Source organism: Cotesia glomerata, linkage group LG1 (genome assembly GCF_020080835.1).
Source record: "Cotesia glomerata isolate CgM1 linkage group LG1, MPM_Cglom_v2.3, whole genome shotgun sequence".
NCBI lineage: Eukaryota > Metazoa > Arthropoda > Insecta > Hymenoptera > Braconidae > Cotesia > Cotesia glomerata.
This window is the reverse complement of record NC_058158.1, coordinates 24,061,833-24,086,679: the sequence shown is the minus strand read 5'-3', so window position 1 is coordinate 24,086,679 and position 24,847 is coordinate 24,061,833. Positions and strand designations below refer to the sequence as shown.

General features: G+C 28.2%; 1 long non-coding RNA gene across 1 annotated transcript; it reads right to left on the bottom strand.

The window, feature by feature from the left end:
- Positions 1–1,675: 1,675 nt before the first annotated feature.
- Positions 1,676–20,945, bottom strand: LOC123271327. Its single transcript, XR_006510838.1, has 4 exons — positions 20,862–20,945; positions 14,618–14,621; positions 9,654–9,657; positions 1,676–1,686 (listed from the first exon to the last, which is right to left on the bottom strand). It is a non-coding gene; the product is annotated as an uncharacterized LOC123271327 (long non-coding RNA).
- Positions 20,946–24,847: the final 3,902 nt, after the last annotated feature.

The following is a 24,847-nucleotide window of genomic DNA, read 5'->3' as shown; positions in this document are numbered from 1 at the left end:
AAACTTTAACACATTGATGATAAAATTATGTTATTAGAGTTTAGAGAATTTTCGACTATTACATTCGATTCGATAAAACTGATATATAACAAATTAATAACTTTTGGTGCCGTATTTACAATAAACCCATAAAATCCAAATAACATTGTGAGATTTTTTTTTTCATTAATTCTCTTTGACAATTGTTGAAATTATTAAACCTCATAAATCTTCAAATGTATTTTTTAACTGAAAGATAAGTTTTTTAATAAGTAGTCTTAGAATGAAATAGCTCTAGGAAAAGATGGTTGTATTGGAAACGGAAGGGATCGGAGAGAGAAAGTTCAAGAGAAAGCGATATTGAAAAGCAGAGGGATAAAGAGAAATAGAGAAGGTAGAGAGAAGATGAAAATGAGAGAACGGGAGAAAGAGAGAGATAAAAGTAGAAAGAGAAAAAGAGGTAGAGGGTGCGTTAGGCCACACCCGCAAAAACAGCCCTCTGTAGCTTGCTAGACGACCGATGCGCATCGGCCAATCACCCCACCACACCCAGCATGTCCGACTCGGCTTCCAAAAGCTTCGTACGATGCTAACTTGCTTTCATCCCTGCCCAATATACTTTACTACCCCTGAGAATCTCTATCTCACTTTTATGAATCAAGTATTTATCATGGGTTTTCTCTTTTGTTCTTACTCATTTTTAATCTGTTATCTCTAAGCAGGAGAATGTGTCGTACTTTGTATACGTTGTTATTGTTATTACTGCTGAATCGCGTACACTTAAAGAAAAAATTGTGAAAAGCTCAGCTTTTTCCGCGCCAAATTTTTAAAACTTTTCTCACAGTAAAACTTTTAATACAATCATTACAAACCATTTCAATAATTCTATGAATAATTTATAGCGAATAACTTATTTTTTGTTACTAGTTTACCTGTCGTTTATTTAAGAATAAAACAAGATTTTACATATTCAAAAATTAAGGATTGAGAAAAATATAATTACTGAATAAATACCAAGTTCATAAGTAAAAATAGGAAGAAGTAACAGGTTTGATGATTTTTTTAAACAAATTTAAAAGTCCTTAAAGAGTACGAAGACATGATGACTTCAAAAAATGCAAAATTGATACAATGCTTTTTACAATTTTGACTTTGGGGTATCCCAAATTTCAGTAATTGTAGTTGGAAAATACACGGTGGTAAACGAGCCCCTCCACTACTTTTTAGTAGAAAATGGTGGGGAATCAAAGTTAGAACGGAAAAGTTGTGGAGGCTTCATTGCACAATTTAAAATTTACAAGCAGACTATGTTGGCCAGCTATATTATTAGATGTAGTAAGCTAAATCTTCGGATTTACGCTGTTGCATAAAAGAATCGTGAATGCAAAACAGAGTTGAAAGTATTTCCAAACATTTTTTGTTTCTTATCGATAAAAAAAAAAAATATGACACAAAAATTAAATATTTTTTGAGCACAGTACTAATAATAATGAGTGTTTGTAATTTCGTTCTTATTTTTTGAATCAGTCGATTTTCTTAATTAGTATGTATTAATTACGAAAGTTGTCATATTCATCAATTTGTCTTCATTATTTTCTTTCATTTATCGTACAGTTAATACAGTTCGTAGTTCGTGTTTTCCTAACCACCCATTAGGGATTAATTAACGAAGCAATGTAATATCGTGGTTTGAATCAACATACTACACTCAACTGTATTTGATGTTCAAAATCGATAAACAAAATTCATAAAAACAATTTGAAACCACTAGGTATTTAACCAAGTATTGAATATCTAAAAATTTTCCAAAAAATGTTGTAAATTAAAAAACAATAAAAAAAATTAAGAAAACGGTTGACCTTAAAGGCCTGCAACTTCCCGCCAATTCCGTACTTAAGGGGGTATTCTGATCTGGAAGCATGAAATTTCAGATAATATTTGAAATGCCGTCAAAAAAGGCAATCAATATCTTCCTATCCATTTTTTATATGTTATTTATTATCATTATAAAAATACAGAAAAAAATAAAAAAAGTTAGGCATAGAGTTAGCGGGAAGTTGCAGGGATGGCCTTTAGAGTGAACCGTTTTCCTAATTTTTTTTACCACTTTTTTTGACTTTTTTGAATTTTGTAAAAATAGTAAAAATTTAAATTTAGGGATGACCGTAGTTCCAACCATATTTCCAATTTCATGCTTCTAGATCAGAATACCCCCTTAAGCGCTCAAAATTACACTTTTATTACGGCTTTGCGCTCTTCGAGCTCAAAAATCTGATAGAGGTTTAGTAAAACTCTATTTTTTGAATTTTCAAACCACAATAACTTTCAAATGAATGAACCGATTTTCTTGCGGTTTACGGCAAGAAATTTACATAGAAATTCTGAAAAAAACATTTTTTTCGTTAACGATAACTCACGAACGAATCAACTGATTTTGACCGGCTTAGCGGCAATCGGAATGGTTTTTTTATGTTAAGAGCTGATTAGTTTTTGGACATCATCGCGGAAATATTCGGGAAAGCTTCTTAGGACCACACAACGTCAACATCCGTTGAAAACTCGATTTTCGAAAAACGGAGTAAATCCAATAATTTCTCAATTTTTGAAAATTTTCAATTTTCTTAGCGTGAAGTTAAAAATTTGGAAAATCGAAAGTGTACAATTCGAACGATCACACATTAATAAACCTATATTGACCTTTAAAGGTGTTTAAATTGAAATTGCTCGATTTTGTCCTAATTGAATTTATCTTCGGATTTTTCATTGTCGATTTTTGATATAATGGAAGTAAATCATATAATTGGGCAAATGTATTAGAATTATCAGTATAAAATGAACTATCAAATAACATTCGTTCACATTAAAATGACATAAATTATTTCCTTTCATCTACATTATAACTGTATTTTAATTTACGATGAAGATCCTTTTGAAAAAATTATTTTCATAATAATCAGCGATTGGAACAGTCAATTATAAAAATTTCTTCTACCAATTCCTACGAATTGTTTACTTATATTTTTGACACAAACAAAAAGTGTTGTTTATCATTTTCGATTCTTTAGTCTTTATACTCGTCTTTATACAGTTTTTATACTCGTCCTATTTTTTTTCGTTCGCGTGTAAATAATGAATTTGTACGTTTCATTTACTTTAATACTTTTGTTGCTTAAGTATTTAAAAAGTCTCCTTTTCTTATTTCAATTCATTAATAAACTATTTTCTTTACTAATTGATTAATTTAATTTTAAAGAAATTAAAATTAAATCAGTGCTAAAAATTTAACATCTCTTGTTGGCTCGTCAGACTTGGAAAAAAAAAATAAACAACAACAACATGTATATATACACATGTTTTACAGTTCCATGAAACTTAAAAAGATATATAGTTAGAAATTACTACTTATAAATATCAAGCATATGATTATCCTGATTTTGGTAACTATACATAGTACTTTATAGACAGCAATGTAACGTTTTCGAATCATTGCGCTTGTGTTTGTTATGCATTTCTCTGTAGTTCGAGAGTAGAGCATCCCACTACGAGTGCAAAGAAGTGGACAGTCTGGCCCTGACACTCAGGAGCATCATCAGTTATACAGAGACTGTCGACCGTATACGACCCCTCGTGCGGGAGTTGAAGGATATACTGACAGTGACCACGATGAGGGCGGTGCATGCTAATGCTTTATTTTTAATGCTTGACATCAAGGATTCATCTTTATTCACTATTTGCACCCCCCACATCAATATGCTAATATTTGTAGATAACTTATTAATAACAATACTAATTTTATCTTAATATTATTATTTTAAGCTTTAAGAAAAGATTTTATGAACGTCTATTCAATCATAGTGAGTCGTAAGAAATGTCTAAATTCAAAGTCAAGAATTTTATAATCCCTTATCTTAATAATAAAAAAAAAAATATTTTATAATTTGACCTTTTTGATGAGCTTTCATTGTAAGATTTCATGCATAGAAAAAATATTAATTTTTTTAACTCGCAATAAAATTAAAAAAAAATAATAATAAATTTTAACTATTGTTCTTACATTTCATTATGCTTTATTTCATGATTGTAGTATTTTATTAAATTATTAGGATGAAAATATAATGGTCATCAAAGCGTAACAGGAATAATGGAATATTTTTCAATGACTAAAAATCATTGGAGGTAAAAAAAAAGCCTGGGATAAAAAACATGCTCCCGGCATTGGAAAAAATTGGAATGGTATGTAGATGAATAACAACAATGATTTCCGGGGATCATTTTTCAAAATGTCTACCTCGAGAGGGTGGACAGGTGGTGGGTGACGAGGTGGTCAACCCCAAACGTAGGATGGCAAGATGGCGGCTCACGGTAAATCGATGGAGGCTAGCAACTGCAAACTCCCTCATCTCCACCGACCCCAAACTCGTCCGACGCACCCTCTCTGACTGTCATCCCTCCGGACCCTTTTCACCCCTCTCACTCTGCCCCGGGAAACTATCGCTCTTCCTCTCTTTTACTCTTACTAACCTCTGCCACGGTCGACCTCGACGATCATCTCATTTTCGAGCTTTACGCAAGCGCCTGTTTCCTCATCGTTGCCTTATACTCACCTGCGTAATAATGCGCAGGTTTTTTTTTTAATTAATAAAAAATATTTTTTTTTCTTTTAAAAATTAAAAAAATTTTTTCTTTTAATTCTTATTTTTTTCGAATAATTTTTCAACATTTTTCATTTCAGTAAAAAAATTATTAAAAAATAGATAAAAAAAATTTTTTTTTCTTAATTAAACAAGAACCAATATTTTTATCAATTTTCCACTTTTTGTATTTTGTCAATAAGCTATTGTTGGCGTAGAACATTAAAAATCATCTAAACCTTTTTTTTGTAGAGGACCATAGCTCGGCGTTTCTACTATGGTAGATATTACATTAAAAAATAGATACGCAAACGTAAATGTCCGACAGACACTGATATTGAAATAACAGTTTCTTGTGTAACGATTTCATATTGTCTTTGTTATTAAATATATAAGAAGAATTTGTCATTGTAACATTTTCATAAAATATACATGAGTTTTGAGATCTAGATAGAATTTTCTTTCATACCAATAAGTGTAATTATGTATTGAAAAAAAATTAACTTGATTCAAAAGAAAAAATCTTGGACCTCAAATATTTTGTAGAATCTAATAGAACAGTAAGATTTATTTAAATCGAGAAAAAATTTCTAAAAAAAAAAAAAAAAAAAAAACAATTTTTTTGTATTAGGATGTTTTTGTTTCCATTCAAGTTCATTTTTTTATCAATGTGTATGAACAATTAATGGGTAGCGTACAGGAAAGAAAGGTTCGCTTAATAAACTAAAATAAGTATGAATACATTTTTTGGACTTTTTTTTATAACTAATATAAGTTATTTATAAAGGCAGATAAATTTTTATAGTTTTATGAAACATAATCACTTGTTCCAATATTTTAAAAAAGGGACAGAAAAATTCGTTTCTTGTCCTGACCAATGAACGAAAGTTTATTAGTTATAAACAATTTACTTTTTTCAAATTAAAATTAAAACTTGATCGAACTTAAATTTAAAAATATTATTTTGATAAAAAAATCAATTTTTTAATTCCAATATTTAGTATTTTACCTTTAAAAAGTTAAATATTAATTTTTGTGTTCAACCAACTAATTATGGAATACAGAGATTAATTAATAACTAATGTTACTGACGGGTAAGTCACGATGTATGTAGGGTTCGAATTTGAGTCCATCGAATTGCCAAGTCAAGCTGTTAACCACTACACCGTCACAAACACGTTTAAACGGTAATATATAATAAGTATATGTATTTTGTCTAATTAGACTTTAAAAATCTTTTTTTATTTGACATTTAAATAATAAACAAAGTCTGCGATAAACAACATTCTCTCAATTAATCGTGATATCTGCCTATCTGAATTCGGATACTAGATAGTATTTGGTACTCGAGTCAGTATTTAGACTGACCGTTTGATCTCGGATGGGTATACGTACGAGACTTTAATCATCGTAATACTGATAGGTCAAAGCTTAAAACAGTAAATGATCCTAAAATTCAGTAACAAAAATACACTTTAACTCAAGTCTAGTATGGTTTCAAAATTATCGTTATTGAGATTTTCAAAAAATGATTTTACGAAACAACTATTGGATAATTAGACCGGTCGATTTTCGCAAATCAATTACATTCTGCGTCCAAAAATTAGAAACGATTTACTTGAAAAACATCGCCTTAACCAAGTAAATAAAAAAAAAATTATTGTCTTCTTTTTAAATATTTCACAGTTCAAAGTATCAACTGGTATATTAAATTTGTCTTGTATTTGACAGATGATTCGATCAAATTTAAACGAACAAAAAGTTAAAGTTTCATTAAGAAGAAAAAAAAATTAGGTATAAAAGCTAGTATGAAGGTAGAGAAATATGCATAAAGTTGGATTGTACAGACGTTCAACCATGATGGAAAACACGGGCAGTATAAGCTTACTGGATAAGTTTATCGTTAATAAACCTTGAAGAAAGGCTATTAATCATCGAGTATTTCGGATCGAGGCTTGTCCCGAGTAAATAGCGCAGAGTTGTTTGGCTAAACATGAGCGCCAGAAAGAGGGTGTAAGTATACATGGGTAAACCGCGGTCCTGGTGACTGTTTCAACGGGATTCAGCCCTATCCGAACGTAAGGGAAGACAAAAAAAAGATTAACAAAAAAAAAAGAGATGAAGAAAGACATAGTATAAACCTGACCAAGGAAATGATATCCTTAATTCAAATATTGACTGTTTATTTATCAAACGGCCAGTCTCCGATCAACACTAATTAGTATTATTTTCTCTCTTTAAATTTAACATCTTTTTTTTATTTACAATTCTAGCTATTTAACATTAATGACTACTAATTTGTTCTAAACAGTTTCATCTTTTAGCATTATTTTTTTTATTTTTTATTTTTATTTTTACAGAACAATGATTTCAACTTACCTGGTACATTTATAGGTTGTAGAAATGAATAAGTGATGCTGTGACGTTTTACCAAATTTTTTTTCATAAGTTGGATTCCTCGATACAGCTATAGCCTCTAGCAAATCAATCGTCTAGTATGCATCACACAGACCTATATACCTTATGCAAGGTGTGATCGTGTTATCCTCAAATATGTGTATAAGCTGTATGCCATTGAATTCCAGTAGTATATATAAGTACGTATTATGTATGTATATTTCTACGAATCTATGAATTATTTCTGGCAGACATGATGAAAGAAAAAAATTACTTATTCAACACAAATTTCTTTTTATCCCTATAATGTATATGTCAAATTAAATTTTTTTTTTCACGACGTTATTTTTGTATCGTAACAAACGTTCATTTCGTGGGGACTGCCAGTACGACTGGTTGGTGATGCAACATAAATTAAACTGCATAGGTCGTCTGCACCCCAATCAGTCCATGTCCCATGGCCATCGTGTAGTATTATCGAGCGATTGTATTTATTTATGAATGTATATGTATAATCATCGAACGATAAATATAAAACAGTGATACATACATATTGTCACGTCCACTAATAATAAAAAGTGAAAAAAGGTCCAGTTGAAATGACTAGTCTTCTTATTTCTAGTAAATTTCTTTTTTTTTTTCATTTTACCTTTAACCTCTTAGGTTCTTGATGATTTTCTAGGAGATTATTGATTCCAGCATTTGGCTATCTCAAAATTTATATTTCCAACGGCGTTTTTTTGCATTGTACTTCTGAATCAGAACTGAAAAAATTTATCTTGTAATTCTAATTGATTTTCCTAATCATAAAGTATAGATCGACATTTATTAACAAATTGTCGCTTAATTAATACAAACAAACTAACCAAAAAAATTTAACTTTATACCTTACATTTCTCAAGCACACCTTATATTAAAGAATTTTCGATTTTTTTTGCTTTCCTATAAAATGCTTAATTTCAAGAAATTCGTATTACCGACTAAAATTGGTTTTTAGATGTTCCAGAGCGAGGCAACACGAAAGAAGGTTTAAGAGAGTTCTTTCATTACCTAAGAGATGGCGCCAACGACTAACCAAACGCGCAGGACATTTTTTGTCTTTCAACCAGAATGATTTAACTAGCGGGTAAAATTCTGGCAATGAATAAACTCATCACAATAAAAACGCTATTTTAAAAAATATTGTGAGAAGTTTAAATTGAGAGAGGAGAAAGTAGCTAGAAAAATGGGCTTCATGAATTTTTTTGTTTATTATAAATGAGTCAGAGTAAAAAAACCTCTGTTATAGTTTTTTGTATAAAAATATGAAAATATTCATTAACAATAAAAACTTTTAAATTTCACTGTAATGTGGTTTCTGAATTCAGAATGAAAGCTAAAATTCTTAAGGTTTAAAATAATTAAAATAAACTTTTATGAAAATTCGGTTTTTGAAAGTTGCATATTTTGAGTTACTTATAGTCGTTAAAAAATTATCCTGTATCATAATCTTTGAAGTAAAACTCTGTAAAAAAATTTTTAGTTTTCTTAGCGGGAAGTTAATAAATTATGATATTCTACAGAATTGGAATGGTTATGCTATGAATAATAATAATCTATCGCAAACTTTGAGTAATTTTTTAATCAAACTTCTTTAACAAATTCATTAAAATGACACTAAAATCTATATTTGAATATAAATTACGGATTTAACTCTAACTCTCAAATAACGAATTTGGTTAAACTTTTTTAAAATGAAGTATTCTAATAGAAAATTTTTCAATTATTGAAACATTACAAAATCGATTGTTATTAAAAACTACTATTTATAATTTTACTAAGTTATCAGAAAAAAAGATGTATTGATGTCGTTTTTTTAAATATTTCTTTATGACAACCATATATATTTGGTACAAGTAAATATAACAGTTGACTCGAATTATTTTATTATTTGTCAGAAATATATCATTTATTTGTGGTAAAGATGCTAAGTTTGTCCGAAACAACGACATCTTTGGCATTAAAACTCTCAACCACTACTCTCATGACGTCACCTCAACGTTGAAAACAAAACTTGAATGTTTTGATTGGAACTTAAGCTACAGCGACGTTTCAAAAAATAGTTTATTTGCATACATAATAGTGTTTGCATAAATAATATTAATTAATAACTATTCATCAATTGGGGATTAAAAAAAGTCATACCTAACCTATATGGTAAGGTGCTTAAAATATTATATTTTACGAAAACAAATCTAAATTATCCTTAACCTACAATTAACACTTACATTCAATAGAAGACACGGAAAATATTTCATTATTCAACTAAAAGAATAAAAAATAATTTTTTTTTCATTTTAAAGCCATTATAATTTCTGAAAATTGATAAAAATAATTTAGCAGATATTTAATAATTTGTAGAACTTTTGTTAACAAATAAATTATGGCAAAAAAAATAAGAGAAAAAAATTGACATGTAGAAATTTAAAAAAATTAAAAATGCAATTTTTTAGAATTAATTTATTTTTAAAATAAAATTAAAAATTGATCAAGTGACAGATAACTTTAATGTTACAATAAATTTTAAAAGTTCATAATTGTCGTCAACTATGATTTATTTGCCACAAATAAACCATATCTTTATCATGAATAAACTATTTATTTGACGCAACTAAATCGCTCAGATATATTATATATTTACCAGAAATAAATATTTATTTGGCCATAATATCCAACTATCTTATCCGAAATCTTATTTCAATCAAATATTTCTTTTTTTCTGTGCATGTCGGGGGTTAAATTCGCTCAGGTCTGATCAGGTCAATTCATGCCTGATCAGGCTTGAAGACTCATGCCTGCTCATGTCTGATCAGGTCTGATCATTTTTTCCTGAGTTCGGAAAAATCATCCGATTAAAGAACGCTTAGTGCGACATTTAGCGTGGTTACGAGAGCTATACCAAAATTCTTAAAAAGAAATCCGTTCTGATAAATAATTGAAAAGTAATATTGATAAATCATGTTTTGTTGATTTTGTAAAAATTAGATATTTCTCGAAAAAATCAATCGATTTTGATACACCTTACGGCAATCGACGTCATTTTTTAAGTAGAAAAGCTGATTAGATCATAGAATTGATTGAAACAGAAGTTTTGAAGTAAATTGAAAGAAACCATTTCTTGAAAATTAAAAAACTCGAATTTTTGAAGTTATAAGATGTTTACATACATACACACACGACATACATACATGCACACATATGGACATCATCGCAACCTCGATATGTCAAGATCTGATGAAAACTCTATTTTCGAAAATCGGGGTAAAAAACAGTACTTTCCCGAATTTTTTTAAATCGTTGATTTTCTTAGCGGGAAGTTAAAAACATGAGCCAGTATGAATAACTATCTATTGTTATGAAATATGCTATAATGTATTTTAAAACGTAATATGATAAACAGTATATTTCAAAGGATTTACAAACTAGATAGTGTTGATTCGTTAGAACTTGCCACAGCATTAGACCTGCAATAGTGCTGAGACAAAAAGTTTTCTGTACTTGTGGAAAATTTTTTATGCTTATGCTATTCTGAAAACTAACATTATATAAAAACATTGATATTTTGTAACAGTATAAACTAAAAAATTATAAATAAGCACATCTTTAAACAATAAGATGTTTCATGTGATTTATTGGATAATAAAAAAAATAGTAATTGTACAGCTGTGTAAAAAACGATACCCGCGTAAAAAAAAATTGTCCCAAAAATGTCTCAAGCTTGGGACATCCAAACGTGACACAATTTGGGACATTTTTGGGACAATTTTGGGACATCTTAGAAATAAACAGAAATTTTAAAATAGTGCATTTAAGTAATTTTACGTATTTTTTTAAAGATTTTCAGAGAACGTCGTCAATTTTATGACAATTTTAAACGTTTATTAAATGATTTAAGAAAAAATAATTTATTTTTGCACAGCTGTAAATTTGTCTAGAAATTTATGGATAAAACATTTATTGACCATTTTTGGGACAATTTAAGGACAATTTTAGGACATTTTTAGGACATTTTCGGAACATTATTTGGACATTTCAAAAATATTTTTAGAACTTTTTTTAAATATTTTTAAGACAATTTTGAACGTTTTACAAATGATTTTAAGAAAGATAATTTATTATTGCACGATTATAGATTTATCGTAAGATTAATGGATGAAAATTTTTAGGACAATTTTGGAACATTTTTAGGACTTTATGGGACAATTTTAGGACATTTTCGGAACATTTTTGGGACATTTCCGGAACATTTTTTGGACATTTTCAAAACATTTTTTGGACGTTTTTAATTATTTTTAGGACAATTTTGAACGTTTTTCAAATGATTTTAAGAAAGACAATTGTTTTTTTCACGGTTGCAGATACATCATAAAATTAATGAATGAAAAATGTTAGGACAATTTTGGGACATTTTCAAAACATTTTTTGGACGTTTTTAAATATTTTTAGGACAATTTGAAACGTTTTTCAAATCATTTTAAGAAAGACAATTGTTTTTTGCACGGTTGCAGATACATCATAAAATTAATGAATGAAAAATTTTAGGACATTTTTGGGAAAATTTTAGGACATTTTCGGGACATTTTCGGAACATTTTGTAGACGTTTTTAAATATTTTTAGGACAATTTTGAACGTTTTTCAAATCATTTTAAGAAAGACAGTTGTTTTTTGCACGGTTGCAGATACATCATAAAATTAATGGATACAAAATTTTAGGACACTTTGGGACGATTTCAGGACATTTTTGGGACAATTTGAGGACATTTTTTGGACATTTTCAAAATATTTTTAGGACATTCTTTAAATTTTTTGAGGACAATTTGAAACGTTTTTCAAATGATTTTGAGACAATTGATTTTTTCACGGATGTAGATACATCCTAAATTTAATGAATGAACAATTTGAGGACAATTTTGGGACAATTTTAGGACATTTTTGGGACATTTTAAAAATATTTCTAGGACATTTTTTGGACATTTACAAAACATTTTAAAAATATTTTTAGGACAATTTTGAACGCTTTTCAAATGATTTTAAGAGAGACAATTGTTTTTTGCACGGTTGTAGATACATCATACAATTAATGGATACAAAGTTTTAGGACAATTTTGGGACAATTTTAGGACATTTCTGGGACAATTTTAGGACATTTTCAAAACATTTTTTGGACATTTTTAAATATTTTGAGCACAATTTTGAACGTTTTTCAAATTTTTCTAATTTTGTATCATTTGAAAAACGTTCAAAATTGTCCTAAAAATATTTAAAAACGTCCAAGAAATGTTCCGAAAATGTCCCGAAAATGTCCTAAAATTGTCCCAAAATTGTCCTAAAATTTTTCATTCATTAATTTTATGATGTATTTGCAACCGTGCAAAAAACAACTGTCTTTCTTAAAATCATTTGAAAAACGTTCAAAATTGTCCTAAAAATATTCAAAAAAGTCCAAAAAATGTTTTGAAAATGTCCTAAAATTTTGTATCCATAAATTGTATGATGTATCTACAACCGTGCAAAAAACAATTGTCTCTCTTAAAATCGCTTGAAAAACGTTCAAATTTGTCCTAAAAATATTTTTAAAATTTTTTGTAAATGCCCAAAAAATGTCCTAAAAATATTTTTAAAATGTCCTAAAATGGTTCCAAAAATGTCCCAAAATTGTCCTAAAATTGTTCATTCATTAATTTTAGGATGTATCTACATCCGTGAAAAAATCAATTGTCTCAAAATCATTTGAAAAACGTTTCAAATTGTCCTCAAAAAATTTAAAGAATGTCCTAAAAATATTCTATAAATGTCCTAAAATTGTCCAAAAAATGTTCCGAAAATATCCCAAAAATGTCCTAAAATTGTCCCAAAATTGTCCTAAAATTTTTCATTCATTAATTTTATGATGTATCTGCAACCGTGCAAAAAACAATTGTCTTTCTTAAATGATTTGAAAAACGTTCAAAATTGTCCTAAAAATATTTAAAAACGTCCAAAAAATGTTTTGAAAATGTCCCAAAATTGTTCTTACATTTTTCATTCATTAATTTTACGATGTATCTGCAACCGTGAAAAAAGCAATTGTCTTCTAAAATCATTTGAAAAACGTTCGAAATTGTCCTAAAAATAATTAAAAACGTCCAAAAAATATTTTGAAAATGTCCAAAAAATGTTTCGAAAATCTCCTAAAATTGTCCCAAAATTGTCCTAAAATTTTTCATTCATTAATTTTATGATGTATCTGCAACCGTCCAAAAAACAATTGTCTTTCTTAAAATTATTTAAAAAACGTTCAAAATTGTCCTAAAAATATTAAAAAACGTCCAAAAAATGTTTTGAAAATGTCCAAAAAATGTTCCGAAAATGTCCCAAAAATATTCCGAAAATGTCCTAAAATTGTCCCATAAAGTCCTAAAAATGTTCCAAAATTGTCCTAAAAATTTTCATCCATTAATCTTACGATGAATCTATAATCGTGCAATAATAAATTATCTTTCTTAAAATCATTTGAAAAACGTTCAAAATTGTCTTAAAAATATTTAAACAAAGTTCTAAAAATCTTTTTAAAATGTCCAAATAATATTCCGAAAATGTCCCAAAATTGTCCTTAAATTGTCCCAAAAATGGTCAATAAATGTTTTATCCATCAATTTCTAGACAAATTTACAGCTGTGCAAAAATAAATTATTTTTTCTTAAATCATTTATTAAACGTTTAAAATTGTAGTAAAATTGTCATAAAATTGACGACGTTCTCTGAAAATCTTTAAAAAAATACGTAAAATTGACGAAAAATTACTTAAATGCACTATTTTAAAATTTCTGTTTATTTATAAGATGTCCCAAAATTGTCCCAAAAATGTCCCAAATTGTGTCACGTTTGGTTGTCCCAAGCTTGGGACATTTTTGAGACATTTTTGGGACAATTTTTTTTACACGGGTAAATGCGTCGATTATTAGCACTTTTGTTTATTTTTATGTAACATTATTTTGTAATAAAAGAGCGTGTCACAAATAATTATTGTCTTATTATTTTATAGTGAGTATGTCATAATTGTTTTTTTTTTTTTTTTTTTTTTTTCATCAGTTTATACTGGAATGCTTACAGTAATGCAGAATGTGATAAGTATTTTTCATTTATTCCAATTTATGTGAAACGATAGGCGATTCAGTTTGTGAAGTTATTAAGTTGAATAAAAAGCAACAAGTAAGATACCTTGGTATGGAAAAATTTTAATAAAAATAATCCGTTCAGCGTAAAATAAAATTATCTTACATCTAGCACTTTATATAACATTAATCCTTTTCCGACTCATATTCTTATAACATTCTATACATTTGAGCTTAAAACAATAGCTAACATAAAAATCGCTGTTTTCCTCACGAGCGATGATCGATCTTCATTTTATTGAATTATAGAACTTTTATAGGTGTGTAATGGAGAACAAAAAAGTTAGGAAAACGGTTGACCTTGACGGCTATTCCTGCAATTTCCCGCTAATTCCACACCTAAGCGCTTAAAGTTGCACTTATAACAGTTTTGAGCTCTTCGAGCTCAAAAAACTGATAGAAGTTTAATAAAACACTATTCTTCAGATTTTCAAACTGCATTTACTTTTGGATGAATGAACTTATTTTCACGCGGTTGGCAGCATTCGACGCAGTTTTTCGAACTTTAAAACACAAATTGATCAGACCGAAAATTTTTAAGAAATTTGAAAAATTCACTTTTTCCAAATTTTTTCGACAACATCAACTGACGAACCAATCAACCGATTTTGTGGTTTTTTGAGCTATTTCTTAAATGAATTAATATCGAATACAATCAGACTTTTATTTAATGAGACATTACACGTACGATAAATAACTGGATTTAAAAAATTAATTGATTAAGCAACGTATAGTGAATGTTTCAAACAGAAGTTTTTTCAAAATTTCATTACAGTGGAGCTAATTTGATTGGAGTCTTTGACAAAATTTAAATCGATTAATCATTTCATGTTTATCATTAATCAGATTTATTAATAAAATCTCGTGTTAAGTGCAGAAACCTATTTTTTGAAAATCAACTGGCGACATGTAATGCAGTTTTTTTTAGCTTAAAAAGGATATTGGTTAAAAATTTTTTAAGTTTTTAACAAATATTTCGATGTTTTAGTTCTTTAATTTTTTAGAACATGAGAGGTTGTTATATTACGTGTTTTAACTCCTTAGTGAATAACTTAAGTATTTTGCGTTGACAGTAAACGGAGTCTAAAAGGTCCAGTTTGGATTACAAACGCATCTGGACACAAAGCAGTGGTATTTGTGGCTGGCTATTTATAACTCGATTAGCCCTCGGGATCAGTCGTGGCTACTTACCAGATATTTTATAGTATGCAGCAGTCAGATCACGTGATGAGAGAAGTGGAGGTAATATAGACGGTACTTTGAAGTTTACGTGAATGGAAAATACAAAAATTACCAGACTGTACGTTTTTTCGGTAATAATCATACCGAAAGGGGAAAGAAGGCTGCAAATGTCATTGTACTGGCCATGTCAATTTAACATACCCATATCTGTCATTTTCAAGGATTATTTTTTTCCGTGTATTTGAAAAATAAAAACCAAAAAAAATTTTTTTCTAAGTTTTTTCTCAATAACTTTAAAAATATTTTGCCAGTCAACTCCAAACATTAGAAACACTTTTTGTACTTAAAAACCCGCGTCGAATGCTGCCAAGTAAATAAAAATTTAACAAGGCGTTCAAAAGTTATAGCCACTTAAAAATTTTTGAATAATTGTCTTTTTGATATAGCCTGTAAATTTTTAAGCTCAAAAAGCTCAAAAATCAAATAATCGCAAGATTTTTGAATTAAAAAAAAAAAAACGGGAAGTTCCAGTGATGGCCTGTACACGGAGAGAAAAGAAGAGAACTCTTTTCTACACTGTAAAAAATTTTTTGGACTCGGTGTGGTGTAAATGATTCGGTGTTAAAATTTTTAAAACGAACGATGTGAAAATCACACTAAGTGTAATGTTAAATTTGAACGGTGTGAATCCTAAATTTTACACCACCAAGCGTGTAAATGTATTTCCTGAAAATTTCTCATTAATTAATTTGATTGTTTAGTTTCAGACTTGTACGATATTAAATTATAAATACAAACATGTAGAAATAAATATTTAAAAGTATGTTTTTTTTTTTTTTTATATTATGCTATTTTATGGAGTAAAATCATTTCAACGTAAATCTTAATATCATTGGAAAGTCTGCAACAAGAATGTTAATATTCAAGTTGTTAAAAATTTATCTAATTATACGGTGGATTCTATATTAGAGTCTATTGATAAAAATGCGAATGTTTATAGTGCTAAATATATTTTTAAAGATATAAGCTCATCCAATGTTACACTCATCAAGAATCTTCATTTAAGTACCCACATCATTTTTTCATATATTTATATATATTACATATATGTATAAATAAAAAATATATCAAAATGCATGTGAGTACTCAAATGAACGCTCTTGATGAGTGTAACATCGGGATGACCTTGTATCTTGTGAAATGACCTTGTATCTTGTGAACTATTGACATTTTTAAAGATATAAGCTCATCCTGATGTTACACTTATCAAGACCTTTCATTTGAGTACCCACATCAATTTTTCATATATGTATATATATATATATATATATATATATATATATATATATATATTGTTGGAAATGATGAAAAAAAAATCCTGTGAAAGTTACAGCCCTTAATATTAATATTAAGATGTCCCGCATGGTAAATTTCAATTTCCCGTATGATTAACATGGGAAAGCTTGTTTTTTTGAGTTTAGAATTTTATAACTCTTTAATCGTTTATCAAAAAAGCTAGACTAAATCATTTTCTTGTGTAAAATTGAACGCTCTACAAAAAAGCTATCTTAGAATTTTTCGATAAACCAACGCGTTTTGAAGTTATTCAACTTTAAAATATAATTTATAATATTTTTTAATTTTTTGACGAAACTATCAAGTTTATCAAAAAATTTTGTCAAATTTTACAAATTTTTTGTATTCTATATTTTTTTTTGGTTTAACAGATCCTTTTATTTAACTGTCAAATTTCTAATACTGTCGTATCTTAATTTTTCAATAAATTCAAATTAATTTTATTTTCAATTAAAAATTATTTTCATCTATTATTCAATTGATTATATAAGTTCATATTATTATATATTTCAAATTCATGCAATTAATTTTATTACTATAATAAAAATGTACTGATTTAATTTTTTTATTTATTGAAGCTAGTTTCACAGTTAAAATCATCGAAGCGCGAAACAGAGAAGACATCGGTTGTACTATTTGTTCTTAATTAACCACACTACTATTCATACCATCAAAAAAGCTTCAAGGACGCCCCCTCCCTTAGTATCTGACCACCTCGCACTACAACGCTCATTATTCCGCGACTCGACGCTTTAACCGAACTTTTTTGATATGGGTAATAATAACCCATTGTTCAATTGATAACTGTGAGTGACGCGGTGTTCTAACCTCCAAATTCGAACTTTGATTGTTGCTATAGTTTATCATTGTTTTTCGTGAATATTTTTGGCTTGTATTTTAAATTCATTTTTTTGCAATTAATTAATTCATATCCTAGAATTCTTTTTTTATGGGTTATTTGTCCAATTATTTGATGAACGATATTTTTTTGCGACTGCCCATGGCAAAGGACCATGCGATGGGCTTGTAGGTCCAGTAAAACGACATGCTGCTAGAGCTTCATTACAAATGGAAAATAAAAAACATATACTGGCACCACAAGATTTTAATTCCTGGGCAATCAAGAATTTTACAGGCGTTGATTTTACTTTCATAACGAATGATGATTATTTAGACAAAAAAAATGTGTTAGACGTACGATATTCTTTATCAAAAACGGTAAAACGGTAAAAACGGAAATCGAACTCTTTTGTTCTCAAACGATCTACGCCGTAAATTTTTCTTCCGTTTGTTATTCTCTTTTGTATTTCATGCGTGAAAAAATACAAGAATAGTATTTAATCGTGTTTTACAGGTTTTTTTTTTTTCAAATTTGTGACTGCAATTTTCCCAATTTTTTTGGTTTTTTGAGATTTTTTTAATTTTTAAACGTTAACGGGGCACTGGGCTAATTAATGTTCAGATTTAGATTCAGTAAATTAAAATACAAAAGAATCATACTTGATCCGGGTCCACAAGAATTTTTTCATCGCTGTGACTGCAGTTTTATGTATTTTTTTGGGGTTTTTTGCATTATGCTCAAAATTGGAGGGTTATCGGGTCAAACGGACTTGAAATTCGGATTCAGTGGGTCAACATTCATTTCGATAGGTAGGTGCAATTCAAAGTACATACCACTTTTTTTGTGTGCCGGAGTTATGTATGATGATATATTTTGGATATATTCTATGTAACAACTATATTTATTAGAATATTTGTCAGACAATTAAAAATTTTAAAAATTTAGGCATTATAACGATATCACAATATTTGATTATAAAAATATACAATGTTATAATTTTTTTTATCAACTGTTGTTTTATTAAAAAGTATAAAAATTACGATAAAATAGTGTCATTTATTGTTTTCTTATAATTAATGAAATTTATCTCAGAGGCAATTTATTGAAAGGGTTCAGCTATCAATCTATCTTATAGAAAATTGAATTCTTTACAAAAAAGGTCCTTTGTAATTTAGGTGTCAGATCAATAGTTTAGGAGAAAAAATAAAAAAACCACGACTTTTGAGCAAAAATCGAATGTACAATTTTTCACTGGCGCGGTAACTCATAAATTGGAAATAAGCTGTCAGAGCTTTTAAAGAGGAAGGATTCCTCTACAACTTCTGCCCATGGTCAAATGAATATCATGAAATGTCGCTATGCTATAGATAATTTAAGCAAAAAAAATTATTCTAACGGGTTAATTATATGGGAAAACTTTAAATTCATCCAGCGAGTACTTAAAATTGAAATTAAGAACTATCCCTTGGCGAGAATTTTTTTTTCTATGTTCAGAACAATATTTCGTCAATGGAGTGAGAAAAAAAAAATAGTCGTCTCAAATGAAGCACCCTAATATATATATATATATATATATATATATATATATATATATATATATATATATATATATATATATATATATATATATTATTATTATTATTATTATTATTATTATTATTATTATGAGTTTTACTTGTATACCGTTTTCTGGTTTTTACAAGGCTAATTGTCTCAGCATCTCCGCATGTAGTCTCTTTTCAACTCTTTATTATCAATATATGCTCTTTTTATAATCAACATGTTCTCCACTTTTTATAATCAATATATAATTTCGCACATAACTTCATTCTCAATGCGGCTGTGGACCGACTTGTGTGCTTTCTGTACAGTATTTACCCTATTCCTCACCCCTTTCTATTGGTGTTGGAATAGTGGCGATGGGGAAACCACAAAGAAAACCCATGCCAGTACAGTTTGGCTATGAGCTTACATCTTTAAAAATGTCAATCGTTTACAAGATACAAGGTCATTTCGTAATTATTGATATGTTTAAAGATATAAGCTCATCCCGATGTTACACTCATCAAGACCTTTCATTTGAGTACCCACATGCATTTTGCTATATTTTTCATATATACCTATATATAATATATATAAATATATGAAAAAATGATGTGGGTACTTGAAAAAAATGAAGATTCTTGAAGATTCTTGATGAGTGTAACATCGGGATGAGCTTATATCTTTAGAAACGTCAATAGTTAAAAAAGTACAGTGCAATTCAACAAAAGTCATCATTCAAGAAACCAAAATTTTCTTTATTTATAGTTCACAAGTCACGGCAGTCACATAGAGACTGCAAGGCTGCTAGTAATAGTTATTAAATTTTCAAAGTTATAAATAATAACACGGAGTAGTGTAAAACAGTAAATTACACCGTGTTAAATTTACACGAGTGAAAATTTCACACGGAGGGAATTTTACACCGACATTTCACACTTACACGGCGCTGTAAAAGTCCCTGGGTCTAACTTTACCCCGAAATTTTTTACAGTGTATGTAGAATGGTAACCATTACCATGTTACATAGTAACGGAAATTTTTGTGAGAATTCTGTGTAAATTTGCAAATAAAAATCTTAGAAATTGTGATAAAAATATGAACTATCATTCATCCGATGCGGAATTAAATCCTGACAATAATGTTGTTGTTTTTTTATTTTTTTGATAAAAATATCAATTTGTTATTAACAAAAAATACAACCAAAATAAAAAATCTCAGTTTTTCGTAAATAACTCAATAACTATTGGTGATATTAAAAATCGGAAAAAAGATCCTTAAAGAGAAGGAAATTTCTGAAAAAAAGTTTCGATTCCCGGAACTCTAGTTTGAAAAACAATAATTTTTATTTGATGTTGAAAATAGGGTTCCGCGCAACTGCTGTCGTATTTTAGCAGCGACACGACCGTGTGGCAAAAGTCGCGCAGAACCCTATTTCCAACATTAAATAAAAATTATTGTTTTTCAAGCTAGAGTTCCGGGAGTCGAGACTTTTTTTCAGAAATTTCCTCTTCTTTATAAGGATCTTTTTTCCGATTTTTGATATCACCAATAGTTATTGAGTTATTTATGAAAAACTGAGATTTTTTATTTTGGTTATGTTTTTTGTTAATAACAAATTTAAATTTTTATAAAAAAAAATAAAAAAACACAATTATTTTCAGAATTTAATTCCACATCGAATAAGTGATTGTTCATATTTTTATCACAATTTTTAAGATTTTTATTAGCAAATTTACTCAGAATTCTCACAAAAATTTCCGTTACTATGTAACATGGTAATGGTTACCATTCTAACATAGGAATAAGTTCTATTCTTTTCTCTCCATGTACACGGAAAAAAATTTCTGGGAAAATTTATGATACAACTATTGTAAAGCTGGACTATACTTTCATTACTATTAATTGACAAATATTTTAGAAGAAAAATTACTATTTATTCATGTAAAACTACGATATTATTATTGTAAAAAGTTAGAGATTAAAATTTCCAGTGCTGCCTCTGTATCTTTCCAATAGAACTATAACAAATTTTACAATAGTTGAATTGGAATTTTCGTCAATTAGTGTGAGTGATAACCGTGCACAGCGCTAGACTCCGAGTTTATGTAAATGTTAAAGGACTTTGGTTCTAGTTTAACTCGAGTAGCGTAGAGGGAGAGTCTCTGGCTGCCAACAAAAACTTCTGGGTTCGATTCCCAGATTGAACGAAAAGGTCGGGTTCTTTTTTCAGTTACTGTACAGGTACCAATTAGTCCAACCTCCTATCTCTCTCCCTCCCTAAAATTTATTTTGAAAAAACCGACTGTCAATTCTTACAATAGTTGAATTATAAAGTTCACAAACACATATTGTATAATTTGCTCTATAGTATTCGACTTTTTAAGTATCTTGCTAGTCTTATTTGTTCGATAAAATTTACAATAGTCGATCGTAAAAATTACTAAATGAGAAGTATAGTCCACCGTTATGATTTAATTTAGTAAAATTTACAATAGTAAAATAGTAAAAATTCCTTCAATTTTCTTTCCATGTAGGTCAACCGTTTTTAAGATTTTTTATTTTCATTTATTTTTGTTTAATCAAAAAAAATGTGCTTAAAACAAGATTTTAGCAGAATAGCTTTCTAGAACAAAACTTGGAGATCTGATGAGAAGTTGATTTTTGAAAATTGGGGTAAAACATAACTTTCCAATTTTTGAAAATTATTGATTTTCATTGCAGAAAGTTAAAAATGTATGAATTTTGAAAAGTAATTCTATCATTTTCAAATTGTTGGCCAAATGCCAAGATTCAAAAATATTTTAAAAATTCATAAAAAATATATAGATCATGATATCATAATTTTTATTCTTAATTTCTTTAATTCTTCATACTCTTAAAAAAAAAAAAAAAAAAAAAGTGATATTCTATAAATTGATATGTAAACAAATTCAATTAAAAACTAAACAGTGTATATGTTTTTCTTATTTTTAGACTACAAAATAATAAAAAAGTTAAATATTCTTAATAAAATTTCCATTAAAAGATTAATTAATCCACTACGGAGTAGAACAAAGGAAAATATGTAAATAACTTGATTTCCGATTTTTTATCTTTCTCCAAAAATAGGTTGATACTCACTTCGGTATATATGTTGTATCATAATTGCCATTGTTTTTTTTTTATATTTATTGAAAATTTGTATGATTGAAAAAAATTCAAACATATATTGATAAAAATATTTGTTGATGAAATACTATTAGATGCTTCATAAATTAAATTTAAAAAAATCTAAATCAGTTTGTTTAAAATATTAAGCAAATCTCAATTGTACCAGTTCATCGCTCTACTCAGGCCATAAAGAAGTTTTAGACCACTCAGTTTTAGTCTTCCTTATATATATTATATACTTGATACTATAACTACGAGATAACAACTGAAGTATTTTATGAGGTACTGTTTATTCTTTCAACAGAGATTTGTTTCAACCAAAAAGTATCGTAACTTTTCCTCCGACATTAAGTAGTCGCAATTTTTATGGTGAGAAATGTTTTACACTACTACTGTTCAAAAAAATAACCTCTTAGCTATAAAACTTTAAAAGAGATCGTAATATTCACGGTAGAAAGGTGGCGTTGAAAATCAGAAAAATAAAAAAGATATAAAAATTATATTTCAAATGACATTTTCTTTTTATATTCTTATATTGCTAAACATCACAAAAATTATAACATAAATATTCTCTTTTTTTTACACTCAATTTTTTCATCATACAGAACATATATCTTCAGCATTCATTCAGATTCTTTTTTTGATAACGTGGTAAGATGTACTATATATTAATCAAAGACACGTTTTTTTTTTTCAAGTGGACGAAAACAAAATTATTTTGATCTTAAAAATTTCAGATTTTCTGAAGAGTTTAAATTCTAAAATGATATATCACTTAAATAAAGAATTGAAAAAGTTTAGAAAATTCAAAAATGCACGCCTCATCACGTTTATTTAATTTTTAAGAAATCATTAAATCGTATTACTGACTTATTTGTATTATATGAGTAATTCAACAACTTTCAGATCAGACAAGAAAAATAGGGCGTTTGAAGATGCATTTTAAGACCACAATTGGCTTGACCTTGACGTATTGAGAGTAAATCATTACCACAACCGCTATTATGAGACGTGCAAAAATAAAATGTACATAAAAGTAATAAAAAGTCGATAATCATTAATATGAATAGAAGATTAAATGTTTCGAATATATACAGAAAAGACATAATAAATTCATAACGTTAATCATTAACAATATTAAATAATTAAAAATTACGTTGTTATATAATAAACAAGAAAATTCATCGAATAATAAAAATTGAAAAAAAAAAGTATTGAAGAAAACTTTAAAATTTTAATTAGTTAAAAGTTATTATTATTACTTACTCAGTATAGTTCGCACCTTGTCATGAGGAAATAGTTTGAAGGTTTTCAATATTAAAACAAAATATAACATCAGAATACAAGAAGTATATACTTGTAGACTGAAAAAAAAATTTTTTTCCTCCTAGAATACTAAATTTTTTACTTGAGTTTTCTTGATTTAAAAAAACTGGTATTCTTAACCTTAAAATACCACGCTTTATTATAAGGCTAGTTTTTTGACAGTGAGAAAACGGTATTCTTATAGGTAAAAAATTTTCGTATTTTAATCATAAGAATACCAGTTTTTTTAACCATAAGAAAACATTTCCTTGGTAGAAAAAAACTTTTTTTTCAGTGTACATACATTTTTTTCGTTCCATCAAAATAATCTCCTTTAACTTTTACGGATTAAATTTCGATTTGAAATTTTTTTCTTAGTGGGTAGAGTTTTTTTTTGCATCGTCCGAGTAGAAATCGTTCAAGATAAGATAGTAATTAATTTTGCATATGATTGTAAATCAGTCTGTTGTCTCTTAAATCAATTATTAAATTGTCCACTCTCGCGTATGTCTTCGAAACATTATAATGTATCGAACCGTCTAGTATGCCAACTAGACGAAGAGGAAAACTTAGTAAAACAAGGAATAGATTCCAGTTGCAAAACCGCGTAAGACAGGACGACAACGACAACTAAGATTTACGACTTTCGGCAAGAGAGATTCGTGGGTTCTAATCGCGTTTACTTTAGAGTCGGTTCATTACTTGGGGTTGACCAAGAAGAGGGTTAAATCAAAATATAGATCTTTAAGGAATTCTTACATTAATTTGTATTGTTAATATTGAAGATATAAATTTATAATTTAAAATATTTGTTTGATTTAGGAAATTTGGAAGATTTTTTAACATGAAACTTATTGTATCAACCACAATTATTTCGTAATATTAATTACCGTTATGACTCGAAAAATCCCATACATTTAATAATATAAAAAATAGTTCACTTTTGATAGACATTGCTTTTTTAAAATGAGCAATTAATTATAGATTTCTGTAAAAAAAATTACGAATAAGAAAACACGTGCCCGGAAAAGAGCTGTTAGCATGATAAACTTGGAGCGGAAGTGCGTGCGGAAGTTATTGTCGGTCGTGAAATAGTCTCTTCACCCTTAACTTACACGCAAGCAACACTCATTGATTAAGAAACTATTGCAGGGTTTACTTTCGTTATGAGTACTCTCTATGCAAACAATTTTTTTTTAATGTTTATGATTTACCAAGTATTATTTGTTAAGCACGACATTCTAAAGTGAAAGAAGTACTTCGTAAA